A 9,181-nucleotide genomic window follows, 5' to 3' on the forward strand; every position below is an offset into this window, starting at 1 on the left:
CCCACATGCCACAGAATGGCTGGGCCCGTGAGCCATGGCCACTGAGCCTGTGCGTCTGGAGACTATGCTCTGCAACGGGAGAAGCCACAACAGTGAGAGGCCCCCGTACTGAAAAAAAAAAAAGGCAACACATAACAAGTGTTTCTGAGGATGCTGAGGAAAGGGAACCCTAGTACACTGTTGGTGGGAATGTAAATTGGTGCAGCCACTGTGGAAAACAATATAAAGGTTTCTCGAAAAACTAAAAATAGAACTAACATATGACTCAGCAATTCCACTCCTGGGTATATATCTATTTAAAAAATAAAAACACTAACTCAAAAAGATACATGCAAATCTAAATTGGAAAAGAAGAAGTAAAGCTGTCACTGTTTGCAGATGACATGATACTATACAGAGAGAATCCTAAAGATGCCACCAGAAAACTACTAGAGCTAATCAATGAATTTGGTAAAGTTGCAGGATACAAAATTAATGCGCAGAAATCTCTTGTATTCCTATACACTAATGATGAAAAATCTGAAAGAGAAATTAAGGAAACACTCCCATTTACCACTGCAGCAAAAAGAATAAAATACCTAGGAATAAACCTACCTAAGGAGACAAAAGACCTGTATGCAGAAAACTATAAGACACTGATGAAAGAAATTAAAGATGATACCAACAGATGGAGAGATATACCATGTTCTTGGATTGGAAGAATCAACATTGTGAAAATGACTATACTACCCAAAGCAATCTACAGATTCAATGCAATCCCTATCAAACTACCAATGGCATTTTTCACAGAACTAGAACAAAAAGTTACACAATTTGTATGGAAACACAAAAGACCCTGAATAGCCAAAGCAATCTTGAGAAAGAAAAACGGAGCTGGAGGAATCAGGCTCCCTGACTTCAGACTATACTACAAAGCTACAGTAATCAAGACAGTATGATACTGGCACAGAAACAGAAATATAGATGAATGGAACAGGATAGAAAGCCCAGAGATAAGCCCACACACATATGGTCACCCTACTTTTGATAAAGGAGGCAAGAATATACAATGGAGAAAAGACTGCCTCTTCAATAAGTGGTGCTGGGAAAACTGGACAGCTACATGGAAAAGAATGAAATTAGAACACTCCCTAACACCATACACAAAAATAAACTCAAAATGGATTAAAGACCTAAGTGTAAGGCCAGACACTATAAAACTCTTAGAAGAAAACATAGGCAGGACACTCTATGACATAAATCACAGCAAGATCCTTTTTGACCCACCTCCTAGAGAAATGGAAATAAAAACAAAAATAAACAAATGGGACCTAATGAAACTTCAAAGCTTTTGTACTGCAAAGGAAACCATAAACAAGATGAAAAGACAACCCTCAGAATGGGAGAAAATATTTGCCAATGAAGCAACTGACAAAGGATTAATCTCCAAAATTTACAAGCAGCTCATGCAGCTCAATAACAAAGAGAAGCCAACCCAAACCAAAAATGGGCAGAAGACCTAAATAGATATTTCTCCAGAGAAGATATACAGACTGCCAACAATGCCAACAAACACATGAAAGGATGCGCAACAGCACTAATCATTAGAGAAATGCAAATCAAAACCACAATGAGGTATCACCTCACACATCAGAAAGGCCATCTTCAAAAAATCTAGAAACAATAAATGCTGAAGAGGGTGTGGAGAAAAGGGAACCCTCTTGCACTGTTGGTGGGAATGTAAATTGATACAGCCACTATGGAGAACAGTATGGAGGTTCCTTAAAAAACTAAAAAGAGAACTATAATTTGACCCAGAAATCCCACTACTGGGCATATACCCTGAGAAAACCATAATTCAAAAAGAGTCAGGTACCACAATGTTCATTGCAGCTCTATTTACAATAGCCAGGACATGGAAGCAACCTAAGTGTCCATCGACAGATGAATGGGTTAAGAAGATGTGGCACATATATACAATGGAATATTACTCAGCCATAAAAAGAAACGAAATTGAGATATTTGTAGTGAGGTGGATGGACCTAGAGTCTGTCATACAGAGTGAAGTAAGTCAGAAAGAGAAAAACAAATACCATATGCTAACACACATATATATATGGAATCTAAAAAAAAAAAAAGGTTATAAAGAACCTAGCAGCAGGACGGGAATAAAGACACAAACCTACTAGAAAATGGACTTGAGGACACGGGGAGGGGGAAGGGTAAGCTGGGATGAAGTGAGAGAGTGGCATGGACGTATATACACTACCAAATATAAAATCGATAGCTAGTGGGAAGCAGCCGCATAGCACAGGGAGATCAGCTCTGTGCTTTGTGACCACCTAGAGGGGTGGGATAGGGAGGGTGGGAGGGAGGGAGACGCAAGAGGGAAGAGATATGGGAACATATGTATATGTATAACTGATTCACTTTGTTATCAAGCAGAAACTAACACACCATTGTAAAGCAATTATACTCCAATAAAGATGTTTAAAAAAAAAAAGACTTGCCTACTGAAAACCACAAAACATCACTGAGAGAAATTAAAGACCTAAGTAAATGTAAAGACATCCCATGTTCTTTGGTTGAAATACTTAATATTGTTAAGATGGCAATTCTCCTCAAATTGATCTACAGAATCAATGCAATCCCTATCAAAATCTGTATAGCAAAGAGTTAACATAGCAGGCCTGAGAATGCTATCAATTGAAAATCCTGCTGGCAAGTTTGGCCCTTGGCTAGGATCTGGGAACTTGAATTCGGGGAGGGTTCCCACCACCCTAACTGATAAGAATAGCTCACTGTACTTTAACTGTTTGTGCAAACAACATGGTTTCTGATGAACACCAGCTTTCCTCCTGGGACTCTGGACTTTTGGTATGTGCTATATAGGCAGAGGGTGCCTGCATGACTGAGTCTTTAATGAGCTTCCTTCACAAAACATTTCACACATCTTGTCACAACTCTTTACTGGGAAAAGCTATGCTAAGTGAAGGAAAGCAGTTACAAAAGACCACATATTGTATGATTCCACATACTAAATGTTCAAAATAGGCAAATCTATAGAAACAGAAAGTAGAATAGTGGCTCTCTAAGGCTGATGAGGTATAGGGTCGGGGGAGCTGAGGTGTGATAGGTAAAGGGTATGAGGTTTCTTTTTTTTTGGTGATGAAAATGTTCTAAAATTTATTATGATGATGTTTGCACAACTCTGTGAGTATACTAAAAATCATTGAATTGTACACGTTAGGTGAATTACATGGTATTTGTATTACATTTCAATAAAGCTGTTATAAAAAATAACAGTAGCTAATAAAATATATTGTTCTTCTAAAAATATTCTGTTGAAGAGTGGCAAGGGAAAAACTCAGTGGAACCAGTTAGGAAGGTATTGAAATAAGCCAGGCAGTTTGGACCAACATGATCCAGTATTCTTGGCCGTGGCCAGGAACTTCTGTATGGTTCTGGGCATAGCAATTCTTGAACAGCCATTACCAATGATTGTCTTTCTTTTCTTACTGAGATAGAATTGACATATAACATTATATTAGTTTCAGGTGTACACACTAATTTTCAGTTACGTAGATATCCTTAAGCACTTACTCATATAGACCAACCTAGTACTATTTCTTGCAGGGTAAATGAAAATGAGTAAAACAGTCATTCTCCTCAAGCATTTCTGTATTTGGAAAAAGCTCCTAATGAAATAACTATAACGCAAGGCAGAGTGTGATAAGCCCCAAAGCAAAGTGAATATAAAACTGAGAAGGACTTCAGAGGACACATGCTGAGTGATTATTTTAACACCATCACTATTGACATAATCACTCTGACATCACCAAAAGTGATTACTGAGTGGCTAAGTACATGAGGCCCTGTTAGGTTCTCTACAGAGTTGGACAGTCACTGCTTTCCTTGAACCTATACACATCTTTATGATAGGGCCATTAAGGAAATATATCAATAAATATAATATACACAAACATGCAGTTTTTAGGATGGCAGGAAGGACTCACCAATTTCCCTTTGAATTTGAGGAACGCCTTGGCAAAGTGGGCTTGTGTACGGGGGTGATATTTGTATTGTGTGCAAACACGTTTTCCAAGCAGCTGCGACCTCCTAGGGGCCACAGGAACTCATTACCCCCATTGCCATCTTGATTTGAAAGAGACAGGCACAGAAGGTCTAACCCTGATAGCCCCACGGGGCCACACTACACCGCAAAGCTGAAGACTAGGGCAGTCTTTATCCTATTTTAGGGTAGTCTTCATCCTATTTTAATGATCCTTAAGTGTGCTTGTTGGGGGAGGTGGGGACCCGCTACAAGGGCTGTGAGGGGACCTGAGAGGCTTCGTGCTCCCAGATCCCCTTCCTCTCCTCCACGGTCTTTGTTTAAAACATTCACTCGCTGATAATGATACAATCTGGAGGGAAGCGTAAAAACTCTGTCATCAGTTAATAATTGAAGTATTTAAATATTTAAGTATTTAAATATTTAAGTATTTTTTGTCAGATGTTCGAGACAAGTTTGTGGGTTTGACAGGAAAAAAATATCCGATTAACAGCCAAGTTCCCTCAGCAACATCTCCAGCTCTGACACGGGATATAATTATATATTTATATGTTTATATATATAAGGTAAAAGGCTCTTTTAATACCTAGAAAAATATGTTGTACCTTTAACAAGCCACAGAGGGATTGGAATAATGCTATACATTGGATAGGAGCTCCCCACCAATCAGAAACGGAAAAAAAAACAAAACAAAGAAAACAAATACACACGGAAGAGGGGCTGGGGGTTGGGGGGGTGGGTACTAACGGCCTCAGAATAATCTCCTCAGTATAACCGCCTTCAGAAAAAACAGCCTCAGGAAAAGCGATCTCCCAGGCCGGAGGTTGGACCCCACCATTCTCACCAGCAGGGGGAGATAACGGAGCAGCACTTGGTTCAGTCAGACCTGAAGCCACCAGATGGGGCCAAAAGATCAGAGTAGATACCCTCGATACTTTTCTTCTCAGGGAATTTCTCTTCTCCATCTTCGGACCCGAGAAGAAAGAAAAGACCTACTAATCTCTGCTCACACACACAGACACCCACCTCCAAGATGATGGTAGTGGCCAGTGCCAGACCACCAACCAAATGGCCTCTCGGCTCCAGCTACCCATTCATAAATCAGAATCGAAATAGTACCCATTTCAGAAGATTGCGTGAGAATTAAATGAGTTAATGCATACAAAACACAGTACCAAACAACTTATCAGGCCCCATTCCAGACCTGCAGAACTAGAAACTCTGGGTTGGGGCCCAACTATCTGTTTTTAGTTTTTGGTTTTTTTAACACTTTACTTACATTTACTGGTTTATAACTCCAGAACAGCCAAAAAGAAGGGATGTACAGGGCAAAGTATGGGGTGGGGATAGGTGTACGCAGAACTTTCATGCCCCTTTCAGGTACATTACCCTCTTGATCCTGGGAGCTCCCCAACTGTTTTAACAAGCCCTTCAGGTGATTCTGATGCACGCTGAAGTGTAAGAATTATTGCTCGAAGAAGAAGGCTTCCCCCTCAAATAGCTAACCAAAGTTTTTGTCATTATTACAGATTCCATGATTATGTGGCTTCTGACTTGTTTCCTGCCTGAAATTCCAGAGCCATCATTTGTTTCTTGAGCCCACCTGTGTGCCCAGTAGTGTGGCAGATACAATGAAAGAGACAGAAAACCTGCCCTCCAGGCTTTCAATGTAGGTTATCCAGGAATAGGGAAAGTTAATTAACTCTAGGAGGCCAGACCTAGTCAATGTTAGATAAATTATACAGATGATAAACAAATGTTCTAGGAAATCACAGGAGGGAAATTTCACAATTATAAGAGGGAGGGGCCTGACTAGAAATGGCCACTGCCAAGCCAAGCCCACCCCTCAAAAATAGCTGTAAGTCATTTCTACAAGGCAATAGAACAGACCTTAGCTGCCTAATTTAGTCCCTACCATATCTGAGGAAATCCCACCATATCTGAGTCTGCTTTCCTTTAACAGCTGCCCTCTGAAATTTAAAAAATGAGAATGTTTATAGCTTTTAAAGAGTCTTTTATTTTCTCCCTCCACTGCTTCAATCACATAGGAAAAGACAGACAGATATGCACAGTACAGACATAATATAAATACTTGACAGAAGTAATTATGCAGCACCATTGCCGAGATGTTCAGAATAGCTATCTAATTTTTCACTTTAGTGTGGCTGCATGAAGCTACTCTAAATGACATTGTGTATTCTCATGGCTGGAAAACAGTTCAGGAGAAAAAGAAGTGGAGTTCCCATTTGTATTGGTCCACAATAAATAATGTCTGATAATCATTAGCATCACGGCCCATTTTCCAAATGGTCACTGTGTCATCACATAAACTAAATTAGGTAGGCTAAATCTGAGTCTGGAAGATCCTTAGTGGGACTAACAGGCAGAAAGTGATTTCATGTAGGCTGATCATTCAACTCATTTAAATTTCATTTTGCCATTATTCATAATAATTACATTACAGACACAGGTCCCATTTTTATTATCTTAATAGCTCTTTCAAACCAAATGCAAACTGAAAGCATATTTAAAGTGTTGACTTGTATAATTATTCACAAGTTTGTGTGGAAGAGATGTTTGGGTAGAATAAACAAGGTTAGAAAACAGATGGTGATTAGAGGAAAAAAGATAACCAAAGCTTCTGTGTTTAACATCTCTGTGTTTGGCTCTTAAAGGTTAACCTAAGTGCATACTACTTCACACATACTCACACACTAACATAGCATATTCCTTCTTTTTATTTATTTATTTATCTGTTTGTTTGTTTGTTTTTGGCTGCATTGGGTCTTCGTTGCGGCACACGGGCTTTCTCTGGTTGCAGCAAGCAGGGGCTACTCTTCATTGTGGTGCACGGACTTCTCATTACGGTGGCTTCTCTTGTTGCGGAGCACGGGCTCCAGGCGTGCGGGCTTCAGTAGTCGTGGGACGTGGGCTCAGTAGTTGTGGCTCACAGGCTCTAGAGTGCAGGCTCAGTAGTTGTGGCGCACGGGCTTACTTGCTCTGTGGCATGTGGGATCTTCCCAGACCAGGGCTCGAACCCGTGTCCCCTGCATTGGCAGGTGGATTTTTGACCACTGCGCCACCAGGGAAGCCCCCATATTCCTTCTTTTAACTCTTTGGATATCCCTTCTCCCCCATCTATCCCCATCTCTAGTCAGTACAGGCCAGTCTGAGAGCTTCAGCAGGAGAAAGAAGAGGCAGTCACTGTAACCTATGACTAAACCTCCTTACATTTCATTATTGGTTTCCCATCCAATTCAAATGCTGCTCTTGTTTGCTCCTGGTTAGCCTCCAAGATGACAGGATTGGGGTGCCAAGGGACAGGCCTCTAATCATCCATAATAGTTCTCTCTTTATCAGTTAAGGGATATGGTAAGACATTTTCCAGGCCAGGATCACAGTTGTTCCCTTCTGGGCTAGGAGACAGAGGTTTTTGGTTTTTTGGTGGTTGTTGTCTATTTGTTTTTATCTTAGGAGTATACATTCTTGTGATTGAAGAATAAATAAACATTTTCTTTATTTGCTTCTTATTCCACAGACATGAGCCAGACACAGGAGCTCCAACTTTTTCTTTAATCATCAAAAGTTCCCCTTGACAAATGGGTGGTATAGGAAAAGCAGGTCCTGTATTATGTATTCTAACTCATCACCACTGACAAAGCCTCCCTCCTTGACCCAAACTTATTTTTAAATAGAAATTGTATACATTTAAGGTGTACAACATGATGATTTGATATAGTCAGGCTCCTCTGAGCTGCCTTCTCAACTAGGCCTCAACCTTGGCCTTATAAGAACTACAACTTTCGACACAATTCCATCCACTCCCTACATTAAGAGACTTGAACAAACACCAGCATAATTTCTGTCGCCTCAAGGCCATGTCCCTAGGATGATGACCCCAGCCTCTTTAAAATGCCTGCCTGAGAAAGTTCAAAAGTGCCAAAAGAATTTACTGTTTATTCCAGCCAAAACCTGACTATAGCCCCCTGACCTCCCTTTTCTCAGAACATTTACTTTAGAAAACTTGTGATTGTAAATCCTTTCTCTGTCCTTTTGAGATGTATCTTCTACAACCCAGGAAAATCTTTCTCAGAGACCTGGGAGTCATCCCTTTGAAACGTAATCATCAAGAAAGATAGGGCCCCTATCTCTCAGTCTCTATGAAAGGGTAGGAACCTAACTTTGTTAGGTTAGCAAACACAGTTAGTTAGTACCAGTTAGCAAACACAGATGCCCTGATCACATTGATCAACCTCCCACCCCAAAAATTTCCCTCAGTACTTTTCCTTTAGCACTCCCCAGCATTTAAAAAGCCTTTTGTTTCAGTGGAGTTGAGTTCTGTTCATCTGAAGTCTCTCCCTTACTTCAATAGCCTGAATAAAATAGGTCTTGCCACCTTTAACAAAGGTCCAGCTCTGTTTGTCTCTGATGCCATGAATTGACAAGGTCAAAATTGTACAGGAGGGTTAATACATGTAATTTTAGGGTAACAGATAAAAGAAGAAATGGAAGTAGAACCAAGGATATGAAACTCTATGATTTAGGTGGTAACCTCAACTGATTTTTAATTCAGATACAGTTATTCACACGAGGTTAACGTGAAGGCAGGTGAAGAAAGGACAAGGAGAAAACAAGATGAGACTTGGGCACAATGAGAGCATTTGGTTATGGGCTAATATTTCCAAACTGGGGCTAAACTGAAGGCATCTCAAAGTGTAATGGATAATGCTTTAAGGAATACTGTAACCAGCCATCTAGCACTGACCATAATGTAAAAGAATAAGTGGGGCTCAGGTCTTTTCATGACTTGAGGAGTCTGTGAAAGGCTGACCCTGACCTAAGTGGATTGGCTTTTGGGAGGGCTAATTATGTCTCATGATAAAGGTTAAAGCTTGCTGGACCACTTAGACACCCAGAATCCTAAGGATAGAGCCCCTGTGTTTGTGCTGTCACTGTTCTCTACAGAAAGAATGATGTCATGAAGTAGAAGTTCTGGTACCAACTGGCAGTCAAGGCTTTAGGGTAGCTTGGAGGGTTGAGGAAAGTAGCAACATCTTGAGTCAGACTGGAAGGGTCATCACAGCATCCAAATTTACAAGAAAAAATCATTCCAAGTTCCTATAAATAGCC

Source organism: Delphinapterus leucas, chromosome X (genome assembly GCF_059928025.1).
Source record: "Delphinapterus leucas isolate spDelLeu-1000000601 "Yukka" chromosome X, BTC_Dleu_Yukka2, whole genome shotgun sequence".
Classification (NCBI taxonomy): Eukaryota; Metazoa; Chordata; class Mammalia; order Artiodactyla; family Monodontidae; genus Delphinapterus; species Delphinapterus leucas.